Source organism: Talpa occidentalis, unplaced genomic scaffold (genome assembly GCF_014898055.3).
Source record: "Talpa occidentalis isolate TD23 unplaced genomic scaffold, MPIMG_talOcc4v2.1, whole genome shotgun sequence".
Classification (NCBI taxonomy): Eukaryota; Metazoa; Chordata; class Mammalia; order Eulipotyphla; family Talpidae; genus Talpa; species Talpa occidentalis.
Window position 1 is genome coordinate 141,446,349 of NW_026555331.1, and position 16,238 is coordinate 141,462,586.

A 16,238-nucleotide genomic window follows, 5' to 3' on the forward strand; every position below is an offset into this window, starting at 1 on the left:
TCCTGGGATGCCATTCCTACTTCTCCCCCCACCTCCCGCCATGTACACATACACTCTTAGAGAATGCAAACAATTTTTTAATATGAATCCAAGCAAAATGTAATAAAGAAGGTAAATTTGCTGCCCAAATTTGCATAATGTATTCTCAAGCCAAGCAGAAATGGCATTTGGATTGTTTGCTGTTTTGAATTATCTGCACCACCGAACCCCTGCATTTGTACAGATAATTGGGAGGTGACTATATAGGGGGCAGGCACATGGTTGTCACATATGAATCACATCACAGTAGCATTTCTCAGTGTTTGGGTTAATGCCATTCACCAGCTGGCGGAGCCTAAGGAAGAACAGGAGTTGGATCTCTGTAGTTTTATAGAGAGAAAAATGTCTTTTCAGATGTCCCTAGTTGCATCCCTAATCATAAAAGGAATAAAATACAGGTGTTTGCTCAATTTTGAAACAGTGGACTCCTGCATTCATGAATTTTGTTTTGTGATCAGATTAACTCCAAAAACAGAGAAGGTAATTTGTCATTTTACTGAGGCGTAACTTTGGATCACCTGTGCGCATAACTTTGGATCACCTGTGCTGGGTGACGAGTAACGGGAACAACACTTAGACATCATAGTGGCATCTAGCCAGTCACCAAGCAGCCACTGTCGTCATGGGTGGCAACTCACATAAATGTCTTAAAGAAGTGATTTTACTCTGACACTTCAATAAGGCTAAAAAGGCCATAAGCATGTCTGTGAAGGTATGCAAAGAAAATACCTGATTTGGAATGTGACTCAGAAGAAAGCCGAGCCTCAGTACAAATGTCCCCATTCACTTGAATTCAGAATTATGAACAGGTTCTTGTGATGAGGGTCTCAGGGCTACTGAGGCAGAACAAGAGCTGTCTAGAGAACTGGAAGGGGGTGATTTTAGGCCAAAAAATCACAAATTACTCCCCGATGAAGCAGGTAGTAAAGAAGTGAAACATGTCCCTGCAGGCAATATAAGCTGAAAATAGAAATAGGTTTGAAAATTGCTTTGGGTAAATTCAAGACTTAAAAATCTACAACAAAGGGTTTCCTTTGTAATAGGAAAGCTAGATATACTTGACGCTTGACAGAGAACAGACATGCTGGCCCACGAATCAGCCTACCCCTGACTTTCAGATCATGGCTGCTGCTGCTTCTAGTATACTCGCTTCTTAAAACCTAGATACTTTTTAAGAACTTCATATGCATCATTTTATTTCATCCCCACAATCAGGTATTATTAACCCCTTGCAGAGAAGCAGGAACTGAGTGTTCTACAAGCCTTCTGGGTTGACAACTCAGTGCACACAACCCTCCCCCATGTGACTATGTCTGATCCCCAACTTATACAGGAGCAAGATCCTGACCCAAAGTAGGCTGGGCCAATGCAGTTTCTCTTCCAGAAGCATGAAATGTGAAGTGAGGACACATATATGTGCCCACTAATGGCAGAACTTCAGTTAAAACTAATTTTGGAGAATTAGAACACTTGCACAATACTGAGGGGAATGTAAAATGGTACAGAAGTTGTAGAAAATAGTTTTAGGGGTTCTTCTAACATACAGACATAAAATTAACATATGACCCAGCAATTCTACTCCTAGATTCATACCCAAAAGAACTGAAAACAGGGACTCAAATTGCTAGGCATACACTGATGTTCATGGAGGCATTATTAACAATGATGGAAACAACCCAAATGTCCATCAATGAACGAATTAACAGACAAAATGTAGTGTAGCCATACAATGGAGTATTAGTCACCCAGAAAAAGGAATGAGTTCTGAAACCAGCTATAACACAGATGAATCTTGAAAACATAATACTTAGTTAAATAAACCAGATACAAGATGACAAATATTGTAGGATTCCACTAATACGAAATATTTAAAAGAAGCAAATTCATAGAGACAAAAAGATTAGAGATTATCAGGAGTTCAGTTAGAATTTTGGGAAGGGGTACTCAAACCAAGAATAAACCTGCTTTTCATAATGCACAAAATTAGCATTTATAGCCTGAATCCTGACTAGAGCTGGTATTTGTAGAAGAGCTGTCCTATATTTCATAGTTTACTTAATCAAAAGAAAGTCTAGCATTTTATGATGAAAGGATCCCACCAGTCTGGCCCAATCTTTTCTTTGACTTCTCATTTTGGGTTAGTTGGACTCATCATGTTAGACAGTTCAATGATCAGTAGTGTTAATATGCAAAAAAAACTCTTAAAATTAATCAGATTAATTTTACCCAAGAACACACAGAGGGAAGTACTGTTCCATAAGACAGGTAGAAGTAACAACCATCACACCTAACTTGCAGATGCATTTTCTTTGGCCAATGTGACAGACACCCTTGATTGATTACAGAGGTACAGTCCCCAAAGGCCATCTTCTTGGCACTTCCCACTAAGAATGGGAGGGAGATTTCTTGCAATTAGAAATGACCACATAACCCAGTTTTGACCTTGGAGATGTGAGTACAAGACTGTTGGACCAGGGCAAGAGGGGCTTCTGGAAAAGAATTCTATTTCCTTATAAAAAGGGAGAGGGCTCCTTCTTATGCCAGGAAGCTGATCACGTTGCTGTGGAAATCATTACATGTGGTGACAGGGTTTCCCCTATAACCTCCCAGGATACCACCATACCGCCAAATGACTAACCCTGAGACCTCAAAGCAAAATAATTCCATACATTTAGCCAAGTGCAATACTTCTGTGATTCTTTTTTTTTTTTTTACCTTTTTTTTTTAAACATACATTTATTTATTTATTTATTTATACAAGCACTGGGTACAGTCAGAAGCACGGGAGGGTGAGAGAATTCACCAGAGCCAGAGTGGGGAGCAGAGCAGGCAGAAGGACCGAAGCACACTGCTGAGGGGAGCAGCAAGCAGCAGGAGAGGTCTGCGCGCCATGTGGGACCCTCCTCTGGTGGCCAGGGAGAAGCCGGGGATCAGCCAGGGATCGAACCAGCGCTGCAGAGGCTGCGGGCAGCTTCACAACCCAGCACTCAACCGCTGCACCACTGGGGAGGCCCACTTCTGTGATTCTTACCACCACTCATTATAGTAAATTTCTGACATCTCCCAATTTCATGTGGATTTTTAAAAGATGATTTCTTTTTGGTCATTAGTTTAAAAAATAACTGTTACTATATGTTAAGGTCACCATTGTTTGGAAGATGACAGCCCTTTCAGCCTGGAAGCTCAAAGAGGCTGACAGAAGGGGCAAAGGGAAACAGTAAAAGGCAGAGAAGCAGGCAGCCGAGTGGTGCAGAATCATGTGATAGGATTTGGAACAAAGCAGAAGTGATCAGAAAGAGAAAATTAGTTAAGCAGAGGCAAATCATCTAGAAGAGCCCTGAACACCAGCAGCAAATGCCGAGGGGAGTATTTCCATCTAAAAACTCTAAGAGATGAGAGAGGAAGCCAGGGAATGAGAAGCCATTTAAGTTGATAAGTAATTGAGAAATTCATTTTCCAATTGGAACTAGAGGTAGAAGGATCTTCTTTAGTTTCCAGGAATGTAGAGAAAAAGAAAAAAGAGGAGAAAGTACATGTAGATAAAACAGCTTGCTTTTGCACACCCCAAATTCATTGGGCATGATCCCACTTCCAGTCTATGGGTGCAGTTCTATTGAACTGACTCTACCCCCTGATCCTGAAATTGGCAGATGTCCCAAGCATGGTCACTCAACATATTCCATTGTGTTGACTACCCTGATTACTGCGGTGAGGGGTGTGTGTCCCAAGCCAGTCCATGCAATTCAATCCTGTGGCTTTCACTGGGAAGATAGGAAAAGATAGCTCTGAAAGATATTTCTTGATATTAACAAAAGGAAGATAGATGCTTGAAACTGCTGGGATCTGCCATATGGGGAACATCTTCTTGAAAATATTTTTGGTTTTGTTTTAATTTTTGTGTAGAAGAGCTAGGGTGTAGGCCAGAGGTGGGGGAGTGGGTGTGAGAGGATTCACCAGAGACAGAATGGGGAGCAGAAGAGGCAGATTGACTGACATACACTGCTGAGGGGAGCAGTGGGCAAGACAGGAGAGGTCTGCTGCACCATGTGGATAGCTCCCTGGTCAGGGATCAAACTCAGGCCACAGCTGTGATAGCACTGAGACTTAACCCTTAGGCCACCAAAGAGGCCCCTTGAAAATATGTTATTGCGCATGAGAAAGATGAGAAAAACTGAGTTTTAGTTATTTGACATGGCTTCAACTCCTTGATCCAGTCTGACCTGAACTTCCAGACTTTTCCATCATGAGGATCATTATTTTTGAGTTAGATTTCTGTCCCTTGTAACAACAACAAAATCTTGATTGGTTTCTTTATATTTAAATTACAATCCACAAGTAATTGGCTAAGGCATGATAGCATCTAAAGTCTTAAAAATTTGAAAGAGAAAGACACTTGGATACTACAGAATTGAAATAGGAGAAAGAATTTATCTAAGTATACAGACCCCAGAACTGGCAAGAGAAAGGTAGAGTTGAGGGACTCCCATGGTGGTACAGGCGGTTGAACGCAGCGCTGTGAAGCTGCCAGCAGCCTCTGCAGTGCTGGTTTGATCCCAGCCGGTCGGCGAGAATCCCACATGGCGCGGCAGACCTCTCCTGCAGCGCCCGCTGCTCCCCTCAGCAGTGTATTTCGGTCAGTCTGCCTGTTCTGTTCCCCACTGTGCTCTGGTGAATCCTCTCACCCTCCCATGCATCTGGCCTGTACCCCGGTTCTTGTGTGAATGAATAAATAAGTCTTTAAAAAAAAAAAGAAAGGTAGAGTTGAAAAGGAAACCTGGAAATCCCTGTCCAAATTATTGGTTATGGAAGCAAGTTGATTAAATGAGTCCTGGCGTTCCCATCCTGCCCTCTTTAAATGCTCAGGTCCCTACGTTGGAGAGCAAGTCTGCTTTATGTGGAAGATGTGGCAGAGACAGGGTTCCAGAGGGAGTAAAAGCAAATGGCTCTGGACACAAGACTTTATGTTCCAGATATAAGAGTTTTGCCTCTGGCAGAGAGTTATAGATGCTTCTTTTGGTATCATCCAGTCATCTTCTGGGCTGGGTCTCTGACCCACTTAATCAATGACTTTTCTTGGAATTTCATTTACTTTTGATCACCCCTCAAGGCCTTTCTCATTATTTCCTTCTTTCCAACCTTTTTCTTCATTTGATCAGATTTCTTTATATTCCATTTTCACATTTTTTCAGTCTTCTTTTTTTCAAGTGAGTTCAAAAGAGGAACTTGAGATTGTCATCATTAATCATTTTGTATTTAATTAGGTTTTGATTAATATCTATGGATTAAGGTCACATCCTTCACTTAGAATTTCAGGCAGAGTGATGAAGGTGTGTATAATCCTAACCCCAAGTCCCAGACTAAAATACTATGGACTAGGACAAATCACCTGTCAACATTATGCTAATGTGTAGCTCCCAAGTTGTAAAGACAGGATTCTCCTGTATTATAGAAGCCTGTAAATGTAATGAACAGTAAGAGTCTTAAGTGAGGCCTGATTTCCACACTTGAATGTTTAAATTAAGGATTACGTATATAGGTATATGTTATGTACATCTCTTTTTAGTAGGTTAAGGATATGGGGTATCTGTTTTCTCATTTTAAACCAGTCATTTTAGGAAATCATCTTTCCTGGTAAGTTTTATATTTATCGGATTCAAATAAGCCTTATTCCAATGCCAGATGGAACTTGGTATCATAACTGCAAGTGATAATGGGGAGCTTCTTCCACTGTAACACAATATTTACAGGATCCCTAGATTGTTAGTTAGACATAGGGTGTTAACTATTGACATGTTCAAAGGTTTTAGAAGCAAATAAATATTGTCCAAACATACACTGTGTGTATGTATCTTTTCATCAGCTTCCTCAAAACTCAGAGCTAACCTTGAGTCAACAATCCTTTTTCTTTTTTTTAAATTTATTTTTATTTATTTATGTATACAAGATCTGGGGTGTAGGCCAGAGGTGTAAGGGGTGAGGGGATTTACCAGAGACAGAGTAGGGAGCAGAACAGGCAGGTCTACTGAAATACACTGCTGAGGGAAGCAGCAGGTAAAACAAAGCGGTCTGCTGTGGCATGTGGATTAGCTCTGTGGCCGGGCATCCAACTCATGTTGCAGTGGCTGGGGATGGCTTGATAGTGCTGAGACTTAACCCTTTGTGCCACCAGGGAGACCCCAACAATCCTTCTTTTTCATGTCCCTTTCCTGCCCCCTTCAACTTCCTTCTCTCATTCTCCCAGTCCATCTCTTTCTTTTCAACACGTACTGAATGCCATTGTGCCAGCCTTGTCAACTCTGAAATGACACTACAATGTCCCTTATAGTTCAGTTATAGCCACTATTGTTCTCTGTTATTTGAGTTAACCCACTAAGGGAATATGCTTTAATTTCATCATTGGAAATTTCCTTAGCTTCTGATTTCCCCAGGTGATTGTGTTAAGTAAGAAGAAAAATTAGTCTTTTTTTTCCCTCCTAAGATCTTAGTGAGTTAGATATACATCGTCGAAGTTTGCTATTAACATTAAGTTAGCTAATTATGGATAGCACATAGTCGACATGCTGTGATGATGAAAGAGAAAAAGAATAGTCCATCAGTTAGGAGCCTCTAAATGATTTTGCCACAATCTAGGGATATTGAAATTGATGTGTCTCAGCTCATCAACCCACCATATAGCATCCATTTGAGAGACGAGATCTAGAGTTTTAAGGGAGCTAATATCCAAAGGCTCTGGGCTTGTTTGCACATTGTCACCCTTGAACAAAGCATTATTTCTTTTATTCCCTAGACTTGTCACTAGTACAAATGTGTCCATATTCTCTACAACCCATTCTTAGTGCCTTATGGCTTTTCTGACTGTGCCACTGCTAACAGACCCCTTTGGCTTTGTCCCTGAACCTGGTGAATTGACCCCCTAGCTATCAGTGGTCCTGCCTGGATTTGCTCCACTGTCCCAGCCTCTGCTGCCATCAGGGCACAGGTTCAGCCCATTCATTTTCCTGTGACTCTTGGGAAGCCAGGAAACTTGCAGAAACTCTGGAATCTTTCTGTCCCTGCTGCAAGCCAAGTCACTCCCCTATGGGTAGAAAGCACTCACCAGCTAGGTGTCTGGGATCAGGTGGCAGGACTGTAGCCTACCCCAGCCTGACTATTGAGATTTGGAGGTATCGCTTTGATTGATAACCCTCGAGTGTCAAGGAATGATTGGAAGACATTTTAGACATTTTAAACCCACTTCCCCCAGAGGCCTACTCTATCATCAATTGCCTTGTCCTTCTTTCTCGTTTCCTCCCGTGATTTCTTCTTTCACTTCATCTCATGCAAATGAGCATATCTGGGGCTACCTTAATTGTACACGGAGGCATGACTGAACTCAGTGCTGCTGTGAAGAGAGATTTATAGCCCATCACGCCTGCAGGTCTGTACCAGAGCTTGTAATGGTCATTTTCCTACCAGAAAAGATTTTTTGAGTCTCTTCACTAACCTGCACTTAGCGTTCCCTCCATCTTGCAGCCTTTGTTTTCATCTGCATGTACTTTGTCTCCTTAATAAGAGCTCCAGTAGCCTGGGGCAGTTCATTTTTCCAACCTGACCTCTTCCAGTGATAGCTCCCTCTTCACATTACCTTGTATCATTTTCTCTAAATAAAACTGAATATTAAAGAAGAACATCGAGAAGCTTTAGCCCGAAAAGGATGACAGTATTTCATCCACAGAGACAGAGGGTGTTAAAATGTTCTACAGTTGTGCACTCAGGAAATTTCTTTCCCCTCACACCTCTGTGAAGCCCAGAGCTGTGTCTAACAGGCTTTCAATGCCACGTTTAGCACATATTTACACTCTCACAACTCCTGGAAGGGTATCTAATCTTGTTGCAAAACAAAGTCAGCTTGATTGTACCACCTTATCAGTCTGAAGCTATTAAATCTTATTTATTTCCCAGTTGCTAGAGATTCAGGTAATGGTTATTTATGTAGGAATTTGGCAAATGTCAGACAAACCCAGGAATGTTTGTTTGGAGTCCTGTTTGCAAAAGATGGCGAGGAAAGGGTTATGTGAGCATCTCCCCATCTTTTCTAAGATTCCCCTCTTTGAGGTTTTAGATGACAAGCCCTAGCCATATCTGGGAGGGAGAAAGTAGGGACACTGCCAGTCTAGCTAAATGCCAAATGCTCAGGAAGTAGCGCATTATTTATATCAGTTGATATCAGTTGCAAAACTGTTTGTTCCACAAACTCAGGGTGCAAATATGTTCACAGTTCCTATGCTCCTCCCATTATTATTTGCCCAAGGGCGAAACTTTTCCATGTGCCTATTTGCAGAAAGCCTAGGATTCACTCTTGAAGTCCACCTAGATACTTCCAATTATCAATGAACACTTCTAGGCTTAATCCCTGGGAAGAGATGATGGCCTTGGGGGGCAGCCCTCTCAGAGAGCCAGGTTACCAGCACCCTCTACAGTCCTTGAACTGAGATCTTCTCATCCTTCTGCTGTGTCTTCCTTCTAGAGTTGTCTTGCTCCTCTGTCTTTCTCAGAAATGAGCCCTTTTACAGACATTCCTTGGAGCTATTGCCAATTCAGTTCACTGCAAGAAAGCGAATACTGCAATAAAGCAAGTCACATGAATTTTTCCGTTTCCCAGTGCATATAAAAGTTTCATTTACACGACACTGTGGTCTCTTAAGTGTACAATATCAATATATCTAAAAAAAAAAAAACCCTCACTTAAATGTGACACAGAGACACAGAGTGAACACATGCTGTTGGAAAAAAATGGCGCTGCTAGGGTTGTTCAATGCAGAGTTGTTGCCACAAATCTTCAATTTGTAAAAAACACAACATCTGTGCAGCATAATGAAGCATCATAAAAGGGGTATATCTGAACTGACGAGTATTGTCTGTGAGCACCCTATCTCATGCCACAAGGAGTGTCTACATTTTTGAGAGCTCTGTGCAAATGAATCTTCCTTCAAAAGGCAGAAGCAGTATCTCCAGGAAAGTTTGTCACCCCAAGTACCACTGTGGATGGACATTATCATCTCTATCTTATAGGCACATAAACCCCAGCACTTGACTTACACATGGTCCTCTCTTACTTCTTGATAAAGTAAGAAATTCCCTATACTGGAAACTCCCTAAACTAACCCAAATGTCCCAAACCCACAAGCTTACAATAAATAATAAGGTGCCCACATTTCTTTCTTTTTTTTTTTAAAAAAGATTTATTTATTTATTTATTTATACAAGAACGGGGGTAAAAGCCAGATGTGCAGGAGGGTGAGAGAATTCACCAGAGACAGAGCGGAGAACAGAACAGCAGACTGACAAAATACACTGCTGAGGGGAGCAGCGGGCAAGACAGGAGAGGTCTGCTCGCCATGTGGGACGCTTGCTAGCCAGCCAGGGTCGAACCGGCGCTGCAGAGGCTGTGGACAGCTTCACAGCGCTGCGCTCAACCACCCGTGCCACCAGAAGAGGCCCTCCCCACAATTTCTTTAAGACCTCAGATCACACACCGCTGACCCCACTCATCAGTCCCCCTCAGGCACCTCATAGTGTCTCTGAGAGACCCCTCAGTGCTCTCCAGCTGCCAGGAGAGTGAGAGCTTGTTTGCCCAGGAGAACAGCAGGAGTGGGACCTGCTGGGCCTCCGGCTGGCCTGGAGTCTCCACTGTTGACCCCTGCCCATCAGGCCAAGTGGAATGTCAGGCAGAGGCAGCCATACCACTGCCTGGGTCTTAAGGTTTACAGCCATGATTGCCATGGAGGTCTCAGAAGATTGGGCGAGGATAGTTTTCACCCATGGACTCTGCTCCAATCCAGCCCTTTTCTCTGGTCACCAAAGTGCTCGTGTAAGTCCAGTCCACACACCCAGATTTCCTTCTCTGCTGTGGTGTGGCCCCTTTCAGGGACTAAAACAGCCTGTTCTGCAAGCTGGGCTGAGGCTTCAGGATGGTTCCACCACACATACCTTTATCTTTCATACTCAGAGGGAAGAGATGGGATTTCACATATTTTCCCCACATGACTCTAATGCCTCTATTTCTTTCTTTTTTTTTCCTTTAATTAAATTATTTATTTATTTATTTATTTTTTTATTTTCACATTTATCATTTTTTTACATTTTTTAGACAATATATGCTTCCCTCCACCTACTCAGGTGTAGTCCCCATAGAGTTTCCTTCTCCAAGGCCCCATTGCACCATCACCTCAGTCCCCTGGGCTCCTCCCTCCCTCCCTCTGATCCTTCTCCCACCTCCTCCCCTGCAGGATGTCTCTGCTTTATAATTGTCTGTTTTTTAATGCCTCTATTTCTTAATGCAAAAGATGAAGGATGGGAATGGAGAATTATGCCTCTACCTGGGAACAGCCAAGAGTCACACCGAATCCACCCATGAACCCCCACCCCCACCCCATGGAGTTAAGTTGCAATTATTCCAAGCCTAAAATGGCCTTTTACATCTACACAGGTTGACAATACATTTCGTTTACACTGCTCATTGCCTTCATTTCTACCACTACTGTAACTGTCACAGACTTGGTGGTAAACAACGTAGTATCTCACAGTTCTGTCAATTGTTGAAAGTGTGGTATTAATGTCTCCTGCTAATATTATGTGCTTGTCTATTTCTCCCTTCAGATCTATTAGTATTTGCTTAATGTGTTTAGGTACTTTGAGGTTGGGTACATACATATTTACAGTTGTTATATCCTTTTGATAAATTGACCTCTTTATCAATCTATAATAACTTTCTTTGTCTCTTATAACCAATTTTGACTTAAATTCTATTTTAAGGCATAGGCATTGTGTTGTTTATTTGAAACTTGGATCCAGTTGTTTCTATTAATCTCACTCCTCTGTTCATTTCACACTGTCAAATTGGTTGGATTTGTTTTTTAAATCTCAAAACTCAAATAAATGTCTTTTATTTCTGTACTTTTTTTTTAGAACCTTCATTCTTTCTATTTCTATACTATATTCTTCTTATATACTCTTCTTCGTCTTAGAATCACTATTCTGTCCATTGATTTGCAAGATAATAAAATTCCCAGAGGGGAAATACTGGATACAGAGAAAAGGAAGTCTTTTTTCTGAAAGTCTAAAACATTGGACAAGGTACTTGAGTAGACATTCAATCTAAGAAGTCTTTTTTAATATGGAAAAACTACAATGCAAATTTCCCCTTGCTATAAATCTTTTGCTTTTCATAGCTTCTACCTTGTCCCATTTTGCCTTTACTGAAATCGATACTATAAATCTGACCCTAATCTAACTTCAAATGCACCTTTAAATGAGTCTTGAGGAGCAGAAATAAGATACAATGCCCACTCAGTAGCAATAATATAACTTAACAGCTACATAATCACTTTTTCCTTCTATGGAACTCATATCAATATACTGCTACAACTTTTGTATCTGTTGGATGTATTTTCTCTTCCTATAACAAACAGGAATATAAGCAACATTTTCTTTGATGATGGAATACTCCTACCCTATTCAGCAATCATCTGAAAGCAAATAATCCCATTGACTAAGTATTACCATAAAGTAAAACCTGTAATTGTGCCAAATTCAAAATAATCACCTTGGGTGGATGGCTCCAGTTCCTAGACAGTTCCTAGTTATCAGGATAAATTTAATTATCCAAAGTTTTTCCTGAGAAAAACAGTGCATTGTTTGTAGTATGGAGATTTCTCAAAATATTAAAAGAGAATCTACCACATGATTCAGCACTGGTTTTAATTTAAAAATAAAAACTAAGGCTATCTCCAAACATGAATTTTATAATGGGGTATTTGTTGTTTGCCCTTTTTGGCAGGGGGGTGTTGATTTTATTCCCCTATCTTCTCATTTACTCCATGTTGTATTCCTAAGCTTGTCATCTCTAAGCATTCTTGAGAGATATGCTTAAAGATACTGAAAAGTGTTCAACCAATGAGACCCAGTGGTGATCAGCCTATCCATTCTCTGCACTGACTCCTATGCCAAACACCTCTCTTCAACATGTAATTCCCAGGTAAGAGTAAATTGGCTGGATGATGGTAAGTGTCTCTGATGTCCTGTATACCATGTCAGCCATCAGGCTGGGCTATTGCCAGTCAACAAACAGGATGTCAATCTCAGCCTTTCAGCTGAAAAGATTGATCCTTTTAAAATAAAATCTATTGGGGTGAATAATATAGAACTTAAGTGCTGTGACAGGGTAGGGTCAGGGTAGAGAGAATAAATCTGACCACCTAGAGGAATTTAGATCTCACCAATTACAGAAAGAATCTCAGAGACAATTTTAGGGAAAGGATTGCAATAAGATTTTTTTTGTGTGTGTGTGGGACCCTTGCTGGTGGCCAGGGAATGAACCAGCAGTGCAGAGGCTGCGGGCAGCCTCGCAGCCCAACGCTCAACCGCTGCGCCACCAGGGGAGGCCTGGATTTCAATAAGATTTAAAAAAAAAATTTTTGACTACAAGTCAATGGGTTTTGTGGTATAATTGTAGTCACAACATCATACAATGATAAAGATATCCACAGTAATCAAATTTGGGTTATACTAAATGACAATCTGTAAACTGTCTTTAAATTGAATTCAGAATTGTGCAGGTCTGGGCAAACATTCATTTTCCTGAAGAAAAGAATCATATTTTCATCAAATTTCCAAAGAGGTCAACAAGCAAAAAAATGTTCAGAATCTTTCACTGATCTAATCCAATGCCCTCATTTTGTAGAACCCATCCAATCACAACCAATGCAAGTTACTGTGCTAAAGCAGCTGCCAGGTGAGGGCTTACGAAAGATCAATCACAGGAAAGGACCTTTTCTAATAAGATTTTTAAAAGTCTTATTGTTGGCAAGACTGAAAACACCATAAAAGGACCCTCCAAAACCTGCACTATCTAGAACACTAAATACAGTTTTCCTGCTAAAAAAAAATATTCCATGCATGGTATTTTCCACGATCATTTGATGTGTTGAGGAGTATAAGTTTATCCATAGGTTCTATATCATTTATAATAGCAAAACCTGCAAGTGGGCAATGCTGCTGTCAGCTAGTAACAAATGCCTGGATTCTTTGGAATCTTCCTCTCACCAAGAACACAGGGATGATACAACACCTGATCAGGTGTTCCTTGATTCACATACTGCTAATCCACATGACCTCCACTTGGTCTCAGCCATCTACTGCTAAGGTCACATCCCTAAATCATGCCATCATCTAGAATGTCTCCATTTCTAAAGGCTTTCACTTAAATTTCTCATTTTGATGACTACACTCACTCCTTTATTATCCCCACTGTATCAGTTAGTTTGTACTTTGACACCACTACCTTTCTGACTTGTATTTTCCTCATACCTAGCAGCTCAGTTCTCTTGTCTTCATTGCTTTATCTTCCTTCAACCTTATTTTCTATCCAGTTGAAACACCAGACTGGAGAGCATTCCTTGACAGATCCAACTGTTCACATTCTCTACTTCTGTATTAGTCTGGGCTCTCCATAGAAACAGAACTAGAAGATCTCCCATTAAAAAAAGTGAATAGGGAGGAAAAGCGGCAGGTCCCAGTGAGAACTGGGACACGGAAGATAAACGGGTGACGCCAGCGAACTGCCCGAAGAAGAAACTGGCCATAAAAGAGGACTAGAAGGGAAGGAAGCGCAGAACCCTGCTCCCCTCCCCCGCCCACAGAGGCGGCACTCTCCGACCAGCAGAGAGGAGGAAACAACAAACCAAAACGGCCCACAAGAACAAACGACACAGCAAGCGGGACCGTGAGTGGAAAGGAACTATTGCAGCCACCACACCCCGTGAACGGGAGCTGAGGCGAACCCTGCAGGATTCGCCGCGGCGGCGAGCGAACGGCTCCGGGCGCCATTAGAGAAGAACAAAGACCCCGGGAGACACGCACACAGCCCGGGCTGCCTGTAAGCTGGCGCGGGAAAGCGGCTCGCTCGGCGCACTTGAAAAGCAAGTGCAGACCTGGATCGCGGCTGCCCAGGTCCCCGCGCCTGCGACCTAGGCTTGCAGGGAGACGACCTAGGCTTGCGGGGAGACGCGCGGAGGTCCTCACTGAGGTGAAGGTCCCTCCCTGAGTGAGCAGGAACCAGGCGCCCAGGCACGGGAGCGGTGCAAAAGGCGCCATTCCCGCGCCACTGAACTGGGCTACAGCCCGCGTCCTGGAACTGAGGGCTTTGAACTGAGACCCGGGGCACGAAAATTCGGGGCGTGGTTTCTCCACGACGGTGGGGCACAAGGCAGACACAGCACCCCAAAGCTGTTGAGGTGTACCCTACCATTCCCGCTCTGTTCTCTGTCCCACGGGGTGGGGGGAGGCGAAAAACAGCCCCCCAAGGACAATAGGAGAGATCTCTGGCGCCACCTAGCGACCAGGAAAAAAAAAAGTCACTAACACCCTATAAAACAGGACATTTCTTAAGACTGCTTGAAAAGGGCAGAAGGTTTCTGGAGGACCCAGTGGCCAGCCGGGAAGTTATTCCACGCCAGGCCCCTTCCGACCAGCAGTCTGAGCCCACAGAGGGAGCAGGCACCCACGTCTGGGGCAGACCGGGTGCGCAGAAGAGTGTGCCTGAAACCGGAGGCGCAGGGACTGCATCCCGCTTCGCCATTTGAGAACAGGGACATTTCTTCAGTAAAAACTGCCTAAAACCAGCAGAAAGCTCCCCCAGAAGACAGAGATGGCTCCTGGAAGAGCCAGAGGGGAGCGGAGAAGTTCACCCAAGATGTCAGTCAGTCCGAGCAACACAGTGTCCCAACGCATACGACAAATTAGAAAACAGACAGTAGGGAGTAGAAGAACCACACGCAACCTAAAAACTCCTCAGGAAAGAAGCACACCACAAAAAGAAAACCACTCCCCAGATTGCAACGACAGCAACTTGGAAGAACTTCTGAGCCTTCCAGAAAGAGAATTTAAAATTGCCATGATTAAAAAAGTGATAGATCAGAAGAAGGAAATTGAGTCCCTAAAGAGGGAAGTAAGAGAAATGCAGGAGATCAAAGAATTAATGGAGGAACTAAAGAACTCTGGGAAAAGCAATGAAAGCAGAATAGATGAAATGGAAGAACGAATAAGTAATCTTGAAGACACAGAAATAAAAAGAACCAAAACAGAAAAGGAAAGAGAAGTACGAAGGAAAAAGAATGAAGAAAGACTTCGGGAACTATCTGACTCCATGAGGAAAGGAAATATAAGAGTTATAGGAATTCCAGAAGGAGAGGAGAGAGATGTAGGAACAGAGAAAATATTCATGGATATAATTGAAGAGAACTTCCCAAATGAGAAGAAGGAGCTGAAAATTGATATACAAGAAGCAAGAAGAACACCAAACTTCCACGACGAAAGGAAAAAACAGCAAGACACATAATAGTAAAGCTCCCAAGAATCCAGGACAAGGAAAAAATAATGAAGCTGACAAGAGGGAAGAAACAGATAACATTCAAAGGAAAACCAATCAGGCTGACATCAGACTTCTCTGAAGAAACATTACGGGCAAGGAGAGAGTGGAGGGACATAGTCAACAGACTCCAAGAAAACAGATGCCAACCAAGAATACTCTATCCCGCAAAGCTCTCTTTCCTCCATGAAGAAAGAATATGGACCTTCCCAGACAAAGAGAAACTCCGGAATTTCATTGCGACTAAACCCCCACTCCAAAAAATACTACAAGGAATCCTAAAGCCAGAACCTCAGAGGGACGAATAACAACGAAAGAAGACCAAAAAAAAAAAAGTTATTAAAAGAATAAATAAATAAAATCAAAGGAAAGACAAACATAATGGCAAATACAGATGCTAACATATCAATATTAACTCTAAATGTAAATGGACTAAACTCTTCAATAAAAAGACACAGAGTTGCAGCCTGGATTAAGAAACAAAACCCAACCTTTTGCTGTCTCCAGGAAACACATTTAGCTACAAAAGATAAAAATAGGCTCAAAGTCAAAGGATGGAAAACAATCCTACAAGCAAATGGGCCAAAAAAGAAAGCAGGAACAGCTATACTTATATCAGATAAAACAGACTTCAAACTCAAAAAAATAAAAAGAGACCCCAATGGTCACTACATTATGATTAAGGGGACAATACTTCAAGAAGAAATAACACTCATTAACATATACTCACCAAACGAAAGAGCACCAAAATATATCAGACAACTGTTGTCCTCTCTGAAAACAGACATCAGAG